The sequence below is a fragment of the Rhipicephalus microplus genome, chromosome 1 (genome assembly GCF_043290135.1).
Source record: "Rhipicephalus microplus isolate Deutch F79 chromosome 1, USDA_Rmic, whole genome shotgun sequence".
Lineage (NCBI taxonomy): Eukaryota > Metazoa > Arthropoda > Arachnida > Ixodida > Ixodidae > Rhipicephalus > Rhipicephalus microplus.
The window spans coordinates 194,449,287-194,473,225 of record NC_134700.1 but is presented as its reverse complement, the minus strand read 5'-3'; the positions used below and the strand labels follow the sequence as shown (position 1 = coordinate 194,473,225).

The window sequence follows — 23,939 nt, the reverse complement described above, 5'->3', positions numbered from 1 at the left end:
CACAGACATAATAAAGTAAAACTGAAATAAAATTTGAAGTTTAAGATGTGCCCGTCATTCGATTGCTCATAAGTATTGTTCACTAAGTTTTAAAGGTGCCCGTCGCGTAAATATTGCTTTATTTCGAGAGCAAATAGCGTATATGAAAGCTCAGTGGGCCTTTCAGGACCCTGCGACATTTACGCTACTGTGACGTGTTCGGTGTGGTGCATCCATCTTGAGTGACGACAGATGCGACGACGTCTACGATCCATGTGTTCATACCGTGGCGCTGACGCCTGGAAACGCCCTCACTGTATGATCTTTGTTGCAACGTTTCAAGGATTTCAGGAAGTGTACAAGGTGCAAACATTAATTACCAGCCACGTGAAAAAAAGAAGAGCATGATTGAACCGCTGCCCTTCTGTCAGCATGTAGGGGAATTGTCGTGAGCGCCAGTTATGTTTTATTTATTTTATTTACAACATACTGCGGTCTTGAGAAAGACCAAGCAAGAGAGGCACAAAAATTAAGTGGAAAACACACGTAAGCGAGATAGATGAATGATGTGCACAAAATACAGAAGATAAGTACATTATACAGAGATATATAGATGAGCTTAAACACAGGTTAATACGACCTTCAGAACAACGGTGATGGGTCTATTATATGATGGGTCTATTATGGCCCTATTATACATTCACAATTGCGATAAACAGTAACGCAAGTCCAGTACAGACTACAGTACAGACAATATGGCACGCTCAAAATGACAAATAGACTGAGATGTGAAAACCACTTCAGGCAGCGAATTCCATTCCGATACTGTACGTGGGAAAAACGAATTCTTGAACATGTTTGTGCGGGCTCGATACGGAAGCAAATTGTGCGTGTGCCGATGTCTCGTGGGGCGCGATTGAAATGGCTGAATGTATACCGATGCATTTAACTTTGTGGAACCAGTATAAAGAGCAAACAGCAGTTTCAGCCTATCAATTTTTCGTCTATCTTCCAGGGCTGAAATGATATTCGCCAGCACCGGAGAAGTTGGCGAGTCGGTGGTCCTATATTTGTTGAAAATTAAGCGTACAGCGCGTCTTTGCACCATTTCAAGCCGGTTGTTGTTGTTGGAAGTGCGAAAAAAACGCAATGAGTGTGTCAATTCATTGCACTTATGATACACGCCAACACGAGCACTAGGTAAAGGGAGTGCCATAGATAAATATCATCGCTATCAAGCAACAGCCAGATATTGTTGATAGTGAATGATGGATCGTCCGGAGACTTCTTTGCGTATCGGTTTACTGCCGCCGTAACCATAAGAGGTCGGACATAGGTGGCGCTATCTACGGGTACAAAAAGTGAACCTCTCAAGCTCAGAAATTTTAATATATAAACATAACGTACCCCGTTTCCCTGCTGGTTTGCATTCGCTACATTGGTATTTCATAGACAATTTCGCGCATACTGGGAGGTTGTTTACACGAAGCAGCCCCAATATATCTAACTGAGATATACGAGCCCGCATGACTCAAACGTGCGTTCCCCTAACGTCCTCGTTGCTGCTGGGAACTTAATTCGTTTTCGAACCATTGTTCTGCGAAGGGTCGATAGATACAAAAATGATTCGCGATGTCGCAGATATTCAAGACTCCAACTTCCAGGATGACGCAATCGAGACTACAGTCGCATTAAACTTTAGAAATCTGCGAAATTTCATCTACGGAGGCAGATGCATGAAGACTGCCTAATTTAGGGTGCAAAGCAGAGTGACGTCATGAAAAGGGTGGCCGCTAATCCTGCCTTTGGAGAAAATTGACGAGTGCATGAACAAAAATATAGGTATTTAGTCTGTCCGGCTCCCCGCTATACGCTAAATAATTTGCCTGTACTGCAATACCGCGTATGAACTGCACATTCGTGCGCCAGTAAAAATGGCCCCACTGTTGAAAAGGGCAACCTCGAATATATGAAGTGGCCGTCGTGCGCTTTGTATATCGCTAGCATCGAGTAGATGCTTTTATTTTTTTGAGACTCATGTTCTTGAAGGGCCCCTGACACCCAATATAGATACTGGAGATGCCTTTGTTGTTTGAAATCCGGCATGATCCTTCTGTTTAGCGATGAGCGTCGCCTATAAGAAATTTCCATTAGGTTTTGAAGTAAGATGCTGGTTCGTCCGAGTACCACTGGTTATTAACACGTATGTACTTTCCGACGCTTATACAGCATGTAAATTTATTTAGCGTCATTTTCTAACGTTTCACTCAATAAAGGTTTCACGACAGTCGCCTTCCCTCCACATCCTTTGCATTACATAAATTTTCATGGTACCTGTGCAGCTGCGCTTGCTACGACACACAGCGGTGCCAGCTCCGGATGGTTTTGAATCAACTTGACCCCGGACCATTTTGTGTGCAAAGGATACTAGGACCTTGGGCATCTGCCTCAGTTGCGCAGAAAGCAACTAAAGCACTGCTAATTTACCTAAAGTCAACAAACCTGAGCGACCGACTGTAGACTGTGTGTGCTCCCCGAGTGTGCTCGTGATTGTGTGTACCTTCTCATCTCTCTGCAACCTCTTTTCTCCCCTTTATCCCTTCCCCAGTGCAGGGTAGCAAACCGGATGTGCGTCTGGTTAACCTCCCTGCCTTTTCTTGCATCTTTATCTCTCTCTCTCTCTCTTCATGGTACATGAGGTATGCTGATTTTTTTTTCTTTTACTGTCAGAACCAAATAACGGTATTAGTAAAGGTTTAGCCCATTTACACTGGCCACCATATTCATGTCCAGACAATGTCATTGCTTTCATCCTCTTTTCAATGAGAAAACCCCGCATATTTTCTAATTATTTTCGTTATAATCATTTACTATAACAATAATTCCCAGTGTTAAACGTACCTAAACTTCGATATGGTTGTGAGGAACGCTGTAGTTGAGTGCTCCGGAAAGTTTGACTCCCTGAGGTTCTTTATCATACACAGAAATCCAACTACATGAGCCTGTAGCACTTTTACCTCCACCAAAAACGGGGCCACCATGGTCGGTATTCGATCCCATTACCTTGCCGTCCACAGTAGCGCACATAAACTAGTATACCACCACCAAGGTTTTTTATATTGTGATAGCCAGTAGTAGGGCCACATGAACACTTCAAGCTTGGCACGCAACCCTTACAGTGAGGAGAAGAAGCAGCAAAACGCAACTCTGTCTGAAAGATAAACACATATACATATGTAAACACTTTAAAAAGAGCGAGTTATGTTTTGTGCACAATTTGTCCAAAAAAAGTTTCTGTTGTCCCTGTTGTGCAAGGGTTTTAGAAAACAACAATAATTTTCATAAGCGGTCTTCAATTTCTTTGTGTCAATTTTGGTTGCTGCGTTCTCTAAAGACAATTGCGCTGAAAGCTAGCACTTGGTAATGCCTTGCTTTAGCGGCAAAATCAATTTTTGTAGCCTTTAGTGCTCACGATAAATCTGTATGCACGAACAAAGAGCCTATGATAAATTTCCGAAAGCATGCTTGAGTAATAAACCAAAATGCTGATGTCAAAAATATGCCTGAGAGTGCAAGGCCGTTCAATTAATGTCCGCGCATTGCCGTGTGTGCAGTGTCGACGTAAAGATGACCCAGCATTGACAATTAAAGTGATATAGTTCGAATATTTTTTCTTGCATCAGAACATGACTTAATCTGTCATCGATTACTAGTAAAGTAAGGTTAATTTGCTCAAATGGTATTTGTAGATGTACCAAAAAACTAATCAGCGTAAGTACAAATATATTTATTAAAAACATCGTCATAATTTTTAATGCGTGCAGCCGTATCAAAAGAGCTCCTTTCTGATAATTTTACTAGGTGACTTTCATAAAAACAAGCGCCAGTGAACGTGTGTAAGAACTATGAAATCATAGAACCACGACCACAGTAGTTTCACACAAATTTTATATTTTCATACACTGATTAATATGTGGGGTTTAACGTCCCAAAACCACCAGATGTTCATGAGAGACGCCGTAGTGGAGGGCTACGGAAATTTCGACCACCAGGGGTTCTTTAACGCGCACTCAAATCTGAGCACACAGGCCTACAACATTTCCGCCTCCATTTCAGCCGCCGCAGCCGGGATACGATCCCGCGACCTGCCGGTCAGCAGCCGAGTACCTTAGCCACCAGACCACCGCGGCGGGGCTATTTTCACACACTAAACACTATAGTATGGTTGCCTCCTTCAAGCACCCTTTTCAGAGTGACCACTTCCAAAACGGAATGGGTGCTGCGCCTCCATAATTTGGTATTTAGGGCACGCAACTCAGATTTTTCCGCGTATGATTTTTCCGCGTATGAGATGGGCCTTCAACGCTACCTGAGGTCACAGCAATAAGATCCATGTTCAACCTTGACGGAAGCGTGAAACAAAGCCTAATCTATTTACAAAAGTCACCAATTGTCCCGCCAATGTACACTATTTTCAAACATCAGCGGGTGTTTTTTTGTTGCTTGAAATTATTGTTTATAAAAACCTCGAGTGATGTTCAACTCGGTACAAGTCTCGACTTTCGTGGTCAGTGTTCATGTGTTCCTCCGTTTCTTTATCCTATCAAATGGCAGGCACTTAGTAATTACTAAGCTGGCTAAAAACAGAACCGAGGCCTTTTTACTCAAGCTCAGGCAGGATTCTCCTATCTTTCTATAAAAAGCTGCACGCCAATTTAACATCAAGTGTGCTCGCTGTGCTTACGCCCATGGCAGCTTCGTTAACCTCATTAAGGCGTGAGTGCACTTACTGCCCACCTAAAGATAATTATTTTAATTTTAAAGTTGAAAGCACTGCATGCTTTGATTGAGTAATTTTCCAATATATCTTTGCCCTTGGTGGTAGTGGGTGATCAAATTTTGTTTACGCAGCAAATATTATAATAATTTTGGTTTCGAGGACCCACAACATGGTTCCCCTGAACCGGAAGTGGAAACATGAAAGCATGCCTAAGTGCACTTCGCAGCCGTGTTCATGCTTAAGTGCTTTTGTGCTGTTTAAATTGAGCGGGAGATGACACGCAAAAAGAATATATTGATGTGCATGAGAGATCCCGAAAAGTAACCAGCAACAATAAAAAAATTAAATAGAGATTTCTTTTCTTGATATCGATACTAACTTTGACTTGCCTGTTTCAATGACGCTTTAGCAAAGAATCACTTGTACTTGAACTACATGTCTGAATAAGACAAAAGAACCAGTGTGCCTTCATATCCAAAACATTAAATATATAGAAGGGATTGGCTGAAGCGATAACAACAGTTACCAAGTCGAAAATACGATTGCCTGTATAGCTCACCACGCTTTTGCAGTCTTACGCAGAAAGTTCATTTGATATCTCCGCTTTGTTTTTGGCGGATGTATGCGGAGAATTCTGCGTAAGAATGAAAAAAAATATAACGTTTGTATGGGTTTACGTGCAATGAGTATACTTGAACTTAATTGGCCGAATATATCTCAATCAAGTGAATTACAAGTAGTCTCAAGTACTGAAAAAAGCCAAGTAACGGGAAATCTTGGCTGATATTCAATTCTCTCTGTAGGGCACTTGAATGACATACCAAAGTTTATATTAAAACAGATATGCGACTTGAAATTGCTAAATGAGCAAAATAACTAAATAGCCGCACTGTCAAACCATTTCGATGGTATATGAATGAGTTAGAGGTGAAACATTATCATGGGATCACCACATACACTTCTTAGCTACGAAGGTCTCTCAGGTAGTCGGCCTTGTGTACCGAAACAAGCACTTGCTTCCTCGGAATATTTTGTTGTTAATTTACAATACCTTATTTTTATCAAGAATCAATTACTGCCATCTAGTTTGGGCTCTAACTTCTAAAGAAAACATAAACAAACTTCATATGTTGCAAAAAAGGTTTCTACGGGCGGTAGAGAACGTGCCACGTACTTATCATACTCGTTCCTTATTTGAAAAATACAACCTAATGCCAGTAATAAAAATGTATGATTTTCTTCTGTCCAAGAAATATAAGCAAGACATAAAAAACTCTAACCCGTTTCTAAAGCAGTTGGCAGATTTAATACTCAACCAGCCTAAGTATAATACCCGGAAAAATGAAGTGTGGACTGTTCGAACCTTTAGAACCACATACGGTCTTCAATCGTTGGGAAATAAACTTCCAAGGTTACTAAATGAACTTAGCGATAACGAAATTGACTTAGAAAAAATCACCTTTAAACAACTGCGAAATCATTTTCTCCAGACGTCATGATCACTCGTTTATGTTACTTGTAATTTTCTAAAGAATGTATTTTTGTATTTTGTTTTTGTTGACGTGTATTTTGTATACTGCTTTGTGTTTTTTTCACGATATGTTTCTTGGTGTCTTGTTTGTTTTTTCTGTTTTAGGAAATGAGTATGCATTTGTGGTGTTGCCAAAACAATAAATTAGGTATATTCTTTTATGATGCTTTTTTCTGTGTTTTGCAAGGCAAATGCGCCTATATTTCACATTGCGAAATTATTTGTTTATAGCATTATATGTACCAATATGTTACACCTGTACAGTGTTGATTGCTTATTTTTGTCGTATACATGTTTGTATGCTTCGCTCGGATGTATTACGCAAATGCTTCCTTTTTTTAAGGCAAATACGCCAACATTTTTTGCATCTTTTGAAATAGATTTTTTGTTGTTGTTGTTTAAGCATTAGACGTTTCGTTTTATCACACATGTACAGTGATGATTTCTTTCTTGTCATAGACCTGTTTATTTTACGCGTATGATCCCAAATGTTTTTATGAAAGTGTTACCGCTGCTGCGATGTGTTCGGGGAGGGGGAAGGGGGGCCTGCGGCCTTGTCAAGCTGGCATCACGCCAGCTTTTTCTGCAGGTCTCCTGCATCATGTATCCTTGATGCGAAATAAAGTCATTATTATTATTATTACTTACTCAAAACTCTGTGCGAGATTTGCATGTACGAAAATAAAACAGCTCTGCACAATGTAGAGCAACACAATTTGCTGAAAGGGGATATGAAGCTCATAGGAGAAGCAAGGCCGATTGAGCAAGGGCTTCCGGAAACATTTTCCGAGTCTTTAGAAGTTCTGAACTAGAACAAACTCATGTCCTGTGTAAAGGCCGTATAGCAGGAGCGGACTGCAGAGTCCTGAACGAAGAACTCGGACTCGCCGCAGGAGGACAGGAAGGCAAAAAACAAGTGCGCTTGCATAGCTCCAGTGTTCCCCAGAGGACTCCTTGTAATATGTTTAAACCGCGATATACAAATAATGTTTTTACAAATGTTGCATAACCGATCGAAAGATTCACTTGACCACATAATCACGAGGTGTTTATAATTGTCTTACCCTGTGGAGCGTTATATATTGTAGAAGTATATTTGAAAACAAAAAACAAAAACGAATTCACAGCTTTGCTTTCCCGAAGACGCTATGAAGCTATACCATCTTTTCTCCATCTCACTAGAGTATTTGACCACCCCCGCCACCACCCTCAGAAATCTTTGTGCACCAACGTTTTGCAAGGTTTTGCACCGCCCTTAAAGTCGAAGAATCTGCAAGCTTTTTTGAAACTCAACCTTTTCGCTAATCAGTCGATGTATTGATCCTCCACGCCTACCACTAAAAGTTTACTGAACCTAACGGGCTTTTTTCCTACATCCAAGATCGGGCGCACTGCAAGTTTTCTTTGCATATATATTTACCTCGGGCTGCCTCTGTGATCCGCCCACGTTTCCACAAGCCACGATGCCGTGTGATGAGGTCACGATGGTGCCACAAAGTTTGCCGATCTGCGACATCATCAAGTTATTGCGATTCTATTACGATAGCAAGTATATGAACAATCTTGGCTGGATTTCACTGCCAGCGTTGGCGTCGATGTGAACGTCGGCGCATGCACCGTATATGTATATGTGTCTATATATATATAAAAACGCAAGAAAGAAAAAAATACAGAAAAAAATGGCCCCGTATCTGCATGCTAATCTGCAAATGTCGTCGAAAGACGATAGCCTTGCGTCTGAAGAGATTGAACAAAACGTTTTTTTATGTTTTTCGATGTTCTGCGCAAACAAACAAAAAAAGTCGGTGAATGGTATTCTGGAGGTGCTGTGTTAGAGTGCCTCGAGCGTGCAGCGGAGGCGAACGAGCGCACCAAGTCACGTCACACGTGAGACATGAGAAACTATCTGGCAGTCATCTTAGAAAACGATACGCATGGCTCTGAGACGGGCGTGCCCGCCCGTCTCAGAGGTAATAAGGTCTAGAACGCAAGGTGACGGGTAGGAGCCACCTCCATGTCGTCTTAGAAAAGCGTTGGAAACACTTCCCTTTTCGTGCAAGCATTGCATGGTCAGCACCACGTGATAAACGCTACGGTTATTAGAATAACTTATGTATGCATTTTCTAGTAAAAGACGCACATACACAATGTATACGTGTTGTTATGGTGCGTTAGATATGCGTGATAATTGCTTTTAAATTGACAATCTCACAAGTATGATCACAAAACCTTGATCAAGATTGGTGGGCGCTGTGGATGGGGTCGGCCGTTTGAGAAAGCCTCTGGTGCCGTTTAAAGGGCCCGGTACAATTAAGGCTAGACAAACAGAGAAATGGACAGACAGACAGACAGACAGACAGACAGACAGACAGACCAAAACTTTTGCGTCGAAGGTCCCCAAGAAAGACTGTCGTCATAGAAACACTCCAGTGGGCCGGAACAAACGCGGGACCTCTGCATCGTGATATCGAGGAATTAACCACTGAGCCACCCCGGAGCACATCCTTTACCGTTCAAACGGCAAGCTACTTATATCTACCATTTACCCCTGCTCACGAGCATCTCGGGGGGCGGAGGAATCATGTTTTCAGCATTACCAGTGAGATGGCGCAATGAGCGCGCGTCGCGACATCACGCGGCGGCATCCACTCTAATCTCCTACGCATACTCGGCCCGGCCTAGAGAAGGGAAGCAGCGCTACCTCACGCGCCTTTATCTTGCGGGGGCGAGGAGGGCAAGGTCGTACGCCTTGGCTGCCCTTGGTCTTTAACTGGAACAATTCTGCTGTTGTTGCCGGGTGCACAAATGTCACTGCAATCATTGCAGTCTCCATTTGCGAAAAGCGCACGCTTTTCAGACACAGCAAAGTAACAAATGAGACGCTTATTCGCGTGCATCCGTACCTGTGAGTACATTTTGTGCGTCATTTGTGCGTGAGGACAGTGGGCCGTGTTCGATCTGCTTTATATTTGGCTCGTGACCTTTCAATTCGTTGCTATCGCGTTCATTGCTTCACCTTTCTGGCAAATCTGTGACTTTAAATGCGAAGCATTTCTTAGGGAACTTCGCTGACTTTGAGCGTATCTATCTATCTATCTATCTATCTATCTATCTATCTATCTATCTATCTATCTATCTATCTATCTATCTATCTATCTATCTATCTATCTATCTATCTATCCGCTTACGCTCAGGTGCTCCTGTGGTCACCCCATCAACTTGGCGTGAACCACAAAATTAGCATCGGAGGGTAAGATGGTTTGACGAATGTGACGTGCTTGTCAAGACATGAATAATGTCACAATCCCGTTGCGTACGTCGCCAAACACATACCGCCAGACAGTGGCACATACCCATGGGTGGATACGGGCCACTGGTGTGCGGATATGTGCCACATGCAATTGACACTTATATTGTATCTACCCGGGAATTACGAGAGCACACAAGGGCGATTTCACGAGCGTTGAGAAATACCTGACATCGCTAGCGTCGACCCAACCAATGCAAAGAATGAGTGTCAGGGTCCCAGCTGGAATCCAAACCAAGCATTCTGCGTGGCAATGAAGCATTTTACCACAAAGCTACGCCAGGTCTCGGAACTTCTTTTCAAATTGACGCAAATCTTCGTGAAACATCAATAGTGGTTGCAGTGCTGCCTACCTAATTTTATAAACATTGCATTTGTACTCTTTTGATATAGCCGTTACGTCAAGTTAACGTCAATTGTGGTTAGTTGTCATGCGTTGAAGTTGATTTATGTAGCAGTGTCCAGGGCTAGCATCCTCGCGAGCATGAGCGCTTCAAATCAGCTTTCGATATTGCTGATACACATTTACGGTGGCATCATTGCGCAAGTGCGAGCAACTGGTTATATAAACATGTGCAACTCTTCAACATATGTCTGTGAGTGCAGCGTTTGTACCTATATTTAGCGCCATGAAATGTCGCTCAACAAAAATTCGCAACACGGTCACCTTCCCTCCGCATGCTTCGCATAACGTCGATGCTCAGGCACGTGGTATCTGCCGAATTTTTGCATCAGTCTAATTGACATGGGTGTCACGCATTCGACAGGATGTCAAATTATTATTCGGCTTCATACAATTACAGTCAAGCATTTCAGATAACAAGTTAAGTATGAATTCGTTTCCACTTATGACACACAAAAACCTTTTTGCTCATGAAAGAACAATGTTAAAATGTACAGAATATGCTTGTGCTACTATTGCGCTGACTCGCCCGTCATACACTGCATTCGGGTTTTCTGCACATGACAGAATATTTACAGAACTGTTATGAAGAAATGGGACTTACGTCATGGCCGCGAAGTTGTAGGGTGCATTCTGCTTAAATGAATCCTATCACATTTGCCTAATTGCACAAAGGCTACCTTCATGGTTACCAGTGATGTAGTCAGAAAACAGACGAGCTCTATTCATTAGGTGAGTATTTTACGACAATTTTATAAACTTTTAAACAAAAAATTCAGGGAGTATACGCAATCTCCACTAGAGCACCTCATTTCCGTCGTTTAAAGAGCTCAATATTTAGAATTACGGGCTGCCATTTAGCAAAAAAATCGGAAATGTTCTTGCGAGGTATGTCGAAAGCGAACAAGTTGTGAAACTGCCGCCCCTTCTTGGGTTTCTTTAATGCCATTCGTGGCATGAAAACGACCAGAGAGGCCATTTCGTTTTGGAAGCTCGGTTATCAGTCGTCTCTAAGCCTAAACGATTAGACGCGCCACCGGTTACTGGAAGCGTTTATTTCTATAGAAACCGTCATGCCTCTAGAAATAACTTAGTATTTCTCAAGAGGTATTAATGCTGGACATGCTAAACAGAGGATTACATTTCGAGTCAGTCGTTGGGAAATGTATTGCGTTCATTCTTGTTCGCTGTGCCCGCTCTTTGAAGAAGGCTCCCGTACTGTGCCGGAAACGTAGTGCTTTTGGTTTCTTTTATCATGGTCAGTGTCTTCTGTTAGTTATGTTCATATCCATCCAAAACTTTAGGAGAATGAGATCCAAAACTGTTACGCTCCTTTGGCACTCATGCGACCCAAAATGTGTATCACAAGCAGCCCTTCGTTACTGACGCATTCTAGTGAAAGTTGTTATAATTCCATTGACAGCAGTTGTACTGCTGGACATATATATCGAGCAACAGTTTTTCGGGTGTCACTTGTGGGGCCTTGAGCACTTCGAAGTGAGCACTGTGTAGTTCTACGCCTTTTTTGAACCTTGCTGGTTTCCTTTTCATCTCTACTGCACAAAGTAAAAAAAAAAAGCTTCGGACTAGTCATGCCAAGCCTGACATAAAAACAGAGCTGAGCAGTTTTCTTTGATTCCTTGGTGGCTGCCTTTTTTATTGTTTGTTTGTATTCTCTAATCTATGGCTCGTACCCACTCTGGGGGATTGGCCAAGAGAACATATAGTCTCATACGGACGATAAAAGCATTATTGCTTACAACGAAAAAAAAAGGGGGGGGGGGGGGGGAGTAGTTGTATAGTGAAGACAGTATGTTAAAAAAAAGAAAGAAACCAAAAACTTAGATAGTGAGAAAAAATAATCAACAAGAAAGTAGACAGTAATAGCTATAACTTGATTTTGGGAGCCGACCAGACAGCTGGTTTTGCCAAACCCGATTAATTTGGTATGTCACAGATTTATCCAGACTTCAAAAATACTTTTCGACCCGGTTTTTTTTTTTTTTGAGAACCTGTTAACGTGGGCTTTATGTTGCAAAACGTTTAGAGTCTTGAATAGAATTACACACTGCATCGAATGCATCTCTGTGGCAATTTTCCAAAACAGAGGTACCAAAATTTAGAACATTTTCTGTGGTTAAACTTAAACCTAGCTTCGCAAACGGAATATCTAAAAGTCGTTTCCTAATTAATGCATAGTTACGACATGAGCCAAAATAATGTTCAATAGTTTCTGATTCTTTGCGAAACGGACAAAGGGGAGAAAGTTTCAGACCAGCTCTATGTAAATAAAAATTTAATGGGGGGACACTGCACCGGAATCTGGAGATTATAATTTCAAGTTTTTTTGACGGACTCCACTGGGCTTTTTATGGAAATTTGAGGTGCTGGTAATCTGTCCAGTGTGTGATATTTTCTAAACTCTCTGTAAAAATAGCGAATTTCTGATATCTAACCCCTGATAAATATTCTAACTCGGGAAGTAGTGAAATTATTGGTCCATCGAGTGATGCTGGGGCCAAAGCATCTGCCAATTCATTTCATTGTAATCCGCAGTGACCTGGGACCCACACTAATTTGAGGAGTTTTAAATGCGGCTGTGCTAATGTGTGGAACGCTGCTAGAGCACGAGATTGTTCAGAGGTTGTCAGAGCTGCACACACCGAAAGTGAGTCTGTTATGATCATTGCACTGATCTCGGTCGTAGGAATTTTACGAAGAGCTAAAATAATAGCTACTAGCTCGGCTTCAAATATAGGAGTGAAATCTGGAAGCCTTACTGAAAAAGACCAGCCGAGGAAATCAGACGCAATTCCTACGCCTGCCTTTTCATTGTTGACAGAAGCATCTGTAGCTATTACATTTTTTCTTTCTGCGTGTACCAAGTAATCGTTTAATGTAGTGGTCAAAAATCTAAGAGATTGCAACTTGGCTTGTGGGGGGAAGATTTTATCGTACTCTATTCTAATGTTGATGGTTGAGGAATTAGTTTCAATTACTGTGCTAATGTCTACATTTATGCAATCCAGTTTCTTTTTAACGAAAATTATCTGAGGGGTATGAAATCGAGGCCAATGTGCAAAAAAGAAAGAGTCAGGGTCGCTGATAAATGCGTACTCTGATCTTCACGTCGGTAAACTGTAGAACTTTAAGAAGGTTTGAACCGTTAGAATGCGGAATTGACAAAGGAGTGTTGGCAATCGCGCTTCTTGATACAATACATTATTCGCCACGAACCTGGAAAGTCACAGGCATATTCGCAGGGCTTCTCGCTCCAACATTACTAGCGGTTTAATTTTATAACCAGCAGCCACCGAGAATAATACACACCCAAATTCCAATATTGGTTGCACATACATTTTGTATATCATTAACATCGTGTGTCTGCGCAGCCGGTATTTTCTGTTGCGTAACCTGCGTAATAAACCTAACGCCCGTTGTGCTTTTGCTGTTGTATATTCAATGTGTGGGCTCCAATTTAGCTTTTCATTATAAATCATTCCTAAGTACTTGACTGAATATACGTGTGGAATAAGTTCCCGATTATATAATACAGAAATTGAAACTGTATCTTCTATAGGAAACACCAAGAGCGCACTTTTACCGATGTTCAATGACAATGAAATTGATTGCAACCAAATTTCTAGTGTATTAATATATCTTTGCAGTTTTTGATGTAGTGAGTAAATGTCACTCTCTGCAGCGAAGAACGCGATATCATCTGCATAAATGTAGACACTGACATCCTGAACAATTGGAATAGAGCTCATCAGTATATTGAATAATGCTGGAGATAGGACGGACCCTTGGGGAACACCACGTTTCTGTTTGAATTTGTGCGAACAACAGCCATCCTTCACGCAACACAATTCCCTTGATTTTAGGAATTCTGCTATCCACTCAGTAATATACTGGGGAAACTTTAGACTCTGCAAGCTGGTGAGTAGAATAGAGTGCTCGACACTGTTGTACGCTTTAGCTATGTCGAGAGTTACTAATGCGGCGTACTGTTTCCTTTTACGAGCAAGATGTATTCGACTCTCTAAATCCGCATGGGCGCACCAAATTGAGCATTCACAACGAAAACCAATTTGATTTGGCTTTAATATGACCTTATTCGTCATCCAGGAGTTTATTCGGCCCTTTAGAAGCCTCTCTATGAGTTTCATCATGTTCGAAGTTAGCGAGATGGGTCTGATATTTGCTATGGTAAAACCCAATCCTTGCTTTTTTATTATTGGGATTACCTTAGCTATTTTCCTGTCATACGGTATCCAGGCATTCTTTAAAGAGTAGCTTATAAGATTGAGGACGTAGCCGGGGGATAGCTTGAATAAAATTTTAATCATAGGAACTGTGATTCCATTTGGACCAGGAGCAGACGATGGTAGATCTCGAATGACTTTTGATGCTTCAGACAGCGTTACGTTTTCGAAGTCAGTGCTTATGCTAGACTTTTGCCAGTTGAAAGCCATAGTCGAAGAAAATCTAATTTCTAGACCTCTGCCGATTGACTCTAAAGAGTTCTTCGTTTCTTCCATTGATAGTTTTTCATAATCAGTATTTCCTGTAGACGGCAGGATTTTGCGAGATCGCATATATTGAAATAAAGCTTTCTTATTTTTAGATTTCGAGAGAAAATCGAAATGTCTTTTATCATATTCTTCTTTAGCTTGGGCTACCGTGTGTTTAAATACAGCGGCAAGACATTTATAATCTGACCAGTTCTTAGGGGACTGATTATGTATTAGCTTCTTCCAAGCTGCCTGTTTTCGTCTATGATCTCGTGAACAGTTGGAATTCCACCAGCGGCTATAGGGTACTCTCCTCGCCAATTTAACAGCAAATTCAGCGTTTTTGTATGCCCTTTTGATTACTGCGCTTAATTTTATAGCTTTAGTATCACCTCCATCCTCAGAAGGAGCGTCTAAAGCAGTTTTTAGGTCGTGTTGAAATTTTTGCATAATTTATATAGGTCCGGGCATGGAAGCATGATGGTTTGACGGGGCAAGCGATCTCGAACATTATTGGAAAGTGGTCACTGTTGGAGGCGCAATCAAGGGCTGTCCACGATGTACTAGCAATGACCGAGCTTACAAAGCTTAAATCTAAGGCGGAGCGTGAATGACCTCGAATAAATTTGGGAGTTCTAGCGTTAAGGCGCAATAAGTTGTTGTCTAGCGACCAGTCCCACAACCGTTGTCCACACTGATCTGTTCTAAAACCCCTACAGGTATGGTGAGAGTTGAAGTCGCCAACTATAATTTATTCTTTACAGCCTGAATTAGCAGCCATATCTAACAATCTCGTGTCTTGAACGCCTACAGGAAAGTAGGCGTTTATTAGCGAGAAAGGCAAGTATCCTGGCAAGGTAATATCTAACGCGAAAATTTCGCATTCAGAAGACATACATTTGTATGAGTTTTTTACTTTTAAATTAATTTTATTGTTTATAAAGAAAGCTAAACCTCCACCTTTAGATGGACGGTCTAGACGAAAGGTTTGGAAGTTGGGTAGGTGAAATAAATGATGTGTGGATAGCCAAGTTTCTTGTAATGCAATAATAGCTGGATCGAATTTGGAAGACAGGTATAACAGATCTGTTATGGCTGAGTGAAAAGATCGGAAATTCCAATGTATAATTTTAAGAGACCCTATGATTTCGTTAAAATGGTTTCGGCAATTACCTTATCTAAAATACTTTCTTTTAGAAAATCGGTTTTCGAAAGGTTGTCTTTCTGGTATTTCTTGCTTTTTACATGTTTCGGCGAGCCAGGTTTTTTCGATACAGGGGATCTAGAACGCTTTAGGCATTTGAGATCCATGTCCATATCTTGTGTGTCCTGGGAAGCTTCCTGTGCACCCTCGCTTTGCCTCTGAACGCCTTCTCCAGAGGGCTCTGTAGACTGTGCATCCGGTAGAGTTATCTCAGATTCTGCCTCACTTGTCGTGTGTGCAGACTCAGTATTTTTTACAGTCGTACTTATATCTATCTGTGCTCCATAGACTTGTGCGATTTGGTTATTCACAATGTGCGACAGCGACTCACATAGGGTGGTAGCAAGGCGTTGCATAGTCTTATCCACAGCCTTCTCGATCATGTCCGCAACTGATAGGGAAAAGGATGCTTCCATTTATATGTTATGGCGGGCAGCTGCTCCTGCATACCCTTGAGTTCGGGCTTGGATTTCAGCAATGGCATCCTTTCGGGAGCATCGCCTTCTGTCTACAATTTCAAGGATTTGGATTTCACGTGCCTAGGCTGAGAAGTTTGGCTTATCAGCGCAGTGTGCTTCATGGCAAAGACAGCACTTTTCTTCAATACTTTTACAGTCGTTTGAGTTGTGCGTCTCACCACAAATTCTGCATCTAGGTACTGACCTGCATCCTTTCAATGTGTGCCCATAACTCCAACACTTAATACACTGCAGGGGATGAGGTGATAGTGGTTCCACTCCACTTTGTGTTTTGGTTCGAATGACACGAAGCGCAGCGATTTGAAAATTCTTGGAAATATTCCGTGTCCATCATGAATAACATTGTTATTTAAAGTCATTTTAAGTAGTATAATGGTGTATTTTATGTGTGATTCTGTCTTTGTTACAAGCCTACTCTCTCATTTTCATTTACAAAAGTATACTCTTGAACACCACTAACTGCAATTATGATGGGTTAGCATCAAGCACGGAATTGACGCGAGAAAGGCTCGAGTTGATTCCACAGTTCCTGCCTTGGAAGCTGGCAGTGAAAAGCGGCGTGATGGAAGACGGGTAGCCACACTTGGACAACGACAAACGTCACTTCTATAGATGCGTCAATGTCACAATATATACGCGACAACCTGCCTGTTACGAAATGGTTATATGAGGTGGATAACAAATCGAAAATGTGAAGCCTGCCGAACGGCATCGCGTAGTTTTTGGGTTTTTTACAGGTGTTGTATGTAGTTTGATGGGCTTACAGCAGGGATAGACCGAAGATGCTTACTGGTCCTATCTCCGATTCTCAGTTCCTTTGTTTCTGAATAAAAGAGACCTACTTGGCACCTGTTTGGTTGTCATTATTTTATTACGTATTGAGACATGCAGGAAGGCGGGATACGTTGTGCCACATTTCTTACTTGTCCTCGAGTGAATTAAAAGACATCAAGTGTACCTGAAAGCGCATGTGTGTATGTAAGTTTTTACATAACGAATGCCCTGAACAGGTATTCGAAGATGAGAATTACTTTATGGTATCTCTTTACAGCGCGCCTAAAACATGTAGTAGGCATAGTGGTTACTAGAGCTCTAGCAATGCATCTACGCAAGCTCTCTGCTTTTACACGAGCGAAACTAAAAAAAAAAGAGCAACCACGTTGCAGAATTCACAAGAAAAAGATTTTTCGCTATCTCAGAGTAGTCACGGAACCATAGTGGCGCATAGAAAAATCTGAATGTGGTCGTTTATTTTTCCAGCCTCAAGACAATGCGTTTGAGTTTTGTAGTGATGCGTACCCGGAGGGCCCTTGTATGGAAGAGACGCTTACATACCTTTTTTGTCTTCTTACTCGGACTGGGTGGTGTTACAACAATTGAAGCATCAATGTTCTTTTTTATTTTCATATCAACTGCATCTCCACAGCGAAATATCTTTATATATATATATATATATATATATATATATATATATATATATATATATATATATATATATATATATATATATATATATATATATATATATATATATATATATATATATATATATATATATATATATATATATATATATATATATATATATATATATATATATATATATATATATATACATATGTGTGTGTGTGTGTATGTGTGTGTATATATATAACGAAAGAACAGCCATCACAAGAAGAAGCAAAAAAAGTCACATGCCAACAAAATCAAAGCTGAAGTACCCCATGAAGATGCACATGCCACGGTGCCGCTGTTCACAGTGCCAAGCATTGCTGAAACAACGTCAGAATCGGCATTGTCTACTATGGCCAGACACAATACGAAAGTTTTTTTTTTGGTCGAGCCTGTCTTGTCTATGATCTGTGGTGTAGCTTGCAGGCATCAAAAATAGGTCAGCGCCACAGATATCTTGTAGATTGCACTTCTCACCCCTGCCCACAAAAAACGGATCGAATATTATCCTAACAAATGGCATGCGCGTGAACGCATTTACAGCGCTGTCATGCGATACCGTGTAGTTTTAATAGGTGTTCGCAATACTATTACCCCCAAAAATAACGAAAAGTGCTAAAAGTGATTAATAAAAAGACGTGAACGAACATATCTGAAAGAGGGACAAAATATTGGCATGCGTTATACTGGCGAAAGACGCCATACGCTCCACAGTCTGATCGGTGTCCTCGAAGTGTAGCTGCCTAAATTTATTTGCATTTTCGTTATACCATAACACATCACTGACCGTAGCACACAGTTAGCTTCCTGAGAGAAACAGTGAAGTGACCACCGGCGAGTCCTTGCCAGAGGTATGCCACCTTACAAATCGTTTTACGCTGCCGCCAATCTGCGTTATGGCAACATCGGGAATTTTTCGTCTTCAAAATAGACAGCATCAATACTTGAAATGAGGGCTGTCAAGTGCAATGCGTCTCATACTGGTGCGTTGAGTTAAATATTGTGAAATTGTACCTTCGCAACAGTTATGTTTTTTTAGTTATTTCCTGACTCAGAATGACGTCGACTCCAACCAACCACTTGCGCACGCAAGCAAACTGCCATTGCTATGGAGGAAACAGTATCTCCTGGTGAACAAAAAGAATACAAAAGAACAGAAAAGGACATCATTCCGATATCTACACTGACTGAAAGGCAAGATCCTTGTCAAGTAAAGTTCTCACTATATAGACCATTTCACTGTTTACAAAGCAAAAATGCTGAACGGGTTCTGGTTTTGTGCGCCAGCGTAGCCAAAGAGCATGATGGGTAACGAATGCTTTCGCGAGTAGCTCGCTCATTTTCAACACTTTTCTTCTCTTTGTCTGGCCAAATAAATAAAATATACTTTCTTCTCAGCCACGAACAAGATTACATGAGTTAGTAACTATTTTTAAGGTCCTTTCTTTCACGAGAAAGCGAAAAAAGGGTTTATACTTACTCCGGCAACACTAAAAAAAACAAGTCTTCTGCTTTAGCATTAGATAGTGATAATTTTAAGTAAGCGGAAGTTTTTTGGAAAGCAACACGTGCTGCAGCTATAGCTGTGCTGACACCGATCTAAAAGGTCTATATCGAAATAAACATTTTAAAGTGTCCAGCAAGCCTACAATGCGGCTGTAAGTCCAGGTGTTCCAGTCCCAACGTGTGTTTAGCAATTGCGCTCGCACGTCTCTCGCAGAAGATTAAGAATGTTATTCCGTTACAAGCGTTTACACTGCTGCATTCTACGAAACCAATAATGATGTTTGAGGTAAACATTCAGGTATACCCCGGCGCAACAACAATCTTGCTAGGGAGATTAGGAAAGTCAGGGTGCAACGTGCTCACTGCATCATTTTGATTCACTCAATTTACTTTCCGTTCGCTACGGCTGTCGAAATACACGCTGCCTGCACAGAATTCAGATGTCGCCACCGAGTGCAGACAAAGTGGCGATCAGGGCAGCAGTATTGGGCACAGCGAATCCATGACGCTTTTTCTTTAGCAGTCCATTGGTGCAAAGCATTTTTTTTGCTATTAACATAATTATTAGAGTTTCTTGTTGGCTAATGCTGTTAATTCTATTATTTTGGAGCTTTGAGCATTGCTAGTCATGTTATGGGCCAGTACTGAGCGCTGAGTTTGAGTGTGAGCATACCGCCTCTGATATATGAATGGATGAGAAATTGGGCCGCCTAAAACGCAAACTATACGAAAGTTCGGCAGAATATAAAACTCTGTCACTTTTTTAAAATAAGGCGTTCTACAGACTTGGGAATCTCTTAGGTTATATAATTAGTGACCACACTTTTTACAAGACATATCGAGCTTTTCAAGGTGAACTGGCGTGTGCAAATAAAGACAGGGACACAGTTGGTATGGGAACCAACTCGCCTAGCAACAAGTTTTATTGAACCACAAAACGAGTCACAGATTTAGAGACAAGCACCCAATCGCATTGAAATTTGTCATTCTATTAAATGGTTCCGCCTCGCACGAAGCTTCCTGCCTATTAGGTGGTGTTGTAGACCCCGTGGGATCATCGCACTATTGACAAATCGACAATTCCATGTGATGACGTCCTCATGGCATGACGCCATAATTTGACATCACGATGGTATTATGATGATGTCACATATTTATGTTTTTTTTAAGATGTCACTATAGCGTTATATGATGACTTTACACTAGAGAGTCATTAGTCGTGTAGGTCAGCCCCGCCGTGGTGGTCTATTGGCTCAGATACTTGGCTGCTGACCCTCAGGTCGCAGGATCGATTCCTGGCTGCGGCGGCTGCGTTTCCGATTGAGGCGGAAATGCTGTAGGCCCGTTTGATTAGATTTAGGTGCACGTTAAAGAACTCCAGGTGGCCGAAATTTCCGGAGCCTTCCACTGCGGTGTATCTCGTATTCATATGGTGGTTTTGGTACGTTAAACCCCACATACCAATCAATCAATCAATCAATCAATCAAGTCATGTAGATCACGTCTGTTTCTTGATCTGTACATTCACCTGCCTCATTTGAGGCACTTTCCTTATACTGCACTCAAAACATTACTCAGTTCGCATTATCAAATTTATGCTCCAGCTAAGTGCTACGCGGAAGACGCAGCAGAACAAATCAACTCAGTTTTCTGCATGCCAAACAAAAAGAGAAAGGAACGTCCAACTGATAAAGCCATTTTTGCAAGATTACACAGGCATCTTTCAGAGATTGTTTGCAAAAAAAAAAAAACAACTGTAGTGGACACTGCTAGTACAGTATATAGCTACCGGAAAACTTTCGACAATCCCTCTTTTCGCCTTCCATCACCTCAAAAAGAGTGATGAATTGACTTACTTTCTGCAACTGCTGTGCTGTATAGCCTCCCGTTGTAAAAAAAAAAAAACAAGCCACGCGGGAAAATGAAGTTTTTGAGAATTTGGAAACATTGTCGTTAGAAGAACGCAAGCAGTAGTACCTGCGCAAAAAGGTTTTGTACTGCTAGAAAAAAATCCTCGTGAAGGCATACTCAAAGCGTAAGCTTTGCATGCCCACCCTCGCTCGACTGTTGCCTTTATATGCGGGCTTTAGGTTAGATGAAGATGACGAGGCAGCATTACGTCTCGACGTGCTCACAATCCGGAAAGGAGTTGGCGAAGTCTCCAGAGTGCAAAATGTCGAAATCTACGGCGCGTTCTTTTTTCCTACTCAGAAGCTGCGCAAGCTCTTTTATTCGGCAAGCCAATCACGGTGTGTTTGGAGCTCGGAATGCTCATTATGTCCTCCTGCAGCATTTCTGATTTTAGACAAGGTACCACCAAATGAAGTTAGTGTGCGCCTTCTAGGCTTCCCACGCATTTGTTTTTAACTGCATGTAGAGGCACGGAGCCTCTGTGAGCTCCTTCCCAATCTGCACTCGAGGAACAAGTTTTGTCCACAATGAAGGAAGAAAATTACTCGACATGCTAGATCAGTATAAAAAAATGGCCCCTCATGCTGGATACTCAGAGTTTAACGAGCTCGTTGACGGGCGAGAACTCCGGTGAGGGCGAACAGCAAGGATCCTCCAGATGCATGGTCTACAGAAATAAGTATTCCCAAACCAAGAAATTCTTCATGGCTAAATGATTGTCTCAATCTTGAATGAAGTAGAAGGCAAGAGTTTAAAAGAAGGTGATTTTGGCAAACATTTCAATGATTAAATTTTAAAGATGTGAAATACAGCCTGCAAAAAAATTTTAAGAGGGGAACAAAGCCTGGAGGAATGCTTCGGTCGTAAGAGAGCTTAGGTGAAGCTTATATTGCATAACAACCACATAAAATATGGTTATTTTACCTACGCAACATTGTCAGTAAACGTCCACCAAATGATCAGTTTAAAAATATTGACGCCTGCACGCTCACACAGCATAAACACCTGATGGATGTGAACATAGGAATTTATAAAGCTGGCGTGATGAGCTGCTTAATCAGTAGTTTACAAACTTTTCATTTTTTCTGGCTTCCGTGAGCTCGTGCCCCACTCTACGACCTCCGCTGCAGTGAGACTACTTCAGGACAGAATAGAGGAAGAAAGACATTGCATTTGTTTACCACCTGAGCTGCCTCAGCGTATCCCACTCGTGCTCCCTATACTTGCCACAATGGCGTACCCTCATGTTAAGTCTCCATCGCATAGCGTGTATACTGCACGCAGACTGCATGGTACCTGGAGAGTAAATTTATACCGGCAACCACACCAACGCTCACACTGGCGGCGACAGCATCTACATGTCCTCTGACGATAAATAGGCCTAATTACGTGAACGCCTTGTAGTTAGATAAATGGCATACAACATAAATAGGCACTAGAGGTGTTTTGCCAATCCCTTACTTAATGCGTGAGGGTTTCAGTGCCTCAAGAGCAATGAACAGCCGCCACTGAGGCTGAATATGAGGCTCAAAAACTGCGGCCGAAGCCTCAGATTTTTGCAACTTCAGAGAGATGTTGCTCCTAAAAAAACAAAGGTGCAACGATGAAAAGAAAATAAATATTCATTTTTTTATGCATTCGACTGTTTAGGGCAGTTGCTTTTATTCGGGCGCAGAAATTCTTATTAAACGCCAGTTTTCAATGTGCACGACGACTCGTCATACAGTTCTGCTACAGTTTCAGTTTCAGTTTATTATTCATTTCAAAAAAGTAGTACAGTAATATTGATATACAGACGAGGGTCCCAAAGTTAAAAACTGTAACGGGACCCTCGATGCATTATAACAATCAATAAATCACATCAAGTTAACAAGCAACGAGTGAATGGAAATCAATTATACAATATAGAGTGATAAGTAATTATTATAGGCTAAGTGACACATCAGGCAACAAAAAGCAAGGCAAATAAGGAAAGAAAAAAGAAAGAACGAAAAAAAAAAACATCTCGTTCAGTGGTGGACATTGTCAATCGAAATGCAATGATCTAAATGGCATAACCAAAAACACAAAGCCCCCAAAAAGCCCATATACAGGCAGCTAATAATTTAACAGAAAACTTTTAAGCGACTTTTTGAATGATGACAATGTGGGCATCGTTTTAACAGAAAGAGGCATGTTATTCCAAAAAGTAATAGCCGCAAAGGCAGTGGTCATTTTTCCATAATTTGTGCGCGACGCAGGTAGCAAAAAGTTAAGGTTCATTGCAAATCTGGTTACATTGTTGTTTTGTAAGAAAACTGAATCAATGAACTCAAACGGTAGCAGTGCATTGCGCAATTGAAACAGAAGAACGGCTATGCTATAAAAAAATAACTTACGAACAGGTAGGATTTTGTTGTCTTGGAGTAGATGGCCTGCACTGGAGTATCGTGAGCTATTAGTGATAATGCGGATCGCCTGATTTTGTATGTTCTGAATGGGTGATAGATGACAGTCATACGTGTTTCCCCAAGCAGCGATACCATACATGATATGGGAATGAATGAAGGCGAAATACAGAGACATAAGTACGTTTATATGAAAAACTTCACGAGCTTTTATTATAGCTCGAATTCCGAATGCAGTTTTCTTTCTGAGGTGATCAGTGTGGATATTAAACTTTAAATGGCAGTCAAGATGTACACCAAGAAAAATTACAGTATCACAGGTGGGTATAGAGTGAGGACCTAGGGTTAAGGGTTGATGAAAAGGCAATGGCCTTTGAGCGGACCTAAATATCATAAACTTGGTTTTGGCTGGGTTAATAATAAGTTGGTTCTCGTAGCACCCTTTAGTAATATCTAGAAGTGTGTTATTCAAGTGTAAAGTAAGAG

General features: G+C 41.3%; 1 long non-coding RNA gene across 2 annotated transcripts in view; it reads right to left on the bottom strand.

Moving 5' to 3' along the window:
- The window catches only part of LOC142803720 (uncharacterized), a 147,607-nt gene extending 123,916 nt beyond the window's left edge, over positions 1-23,691 (bottom strand). For both annotated transcript variants that reach the window (XR_012894244.1, XR_012894243.1), the window contains exon 1: positions 23,445-23,691. This is a non-coding gene — a long non-coding RNA (uncharacterized LOC142803720). The remainder of the gene's footprint in view (positions 1-23,444) is intronic.
- Between the last annotated feature and the right edge of the window lie 248 nt (positions 23,692-23,939).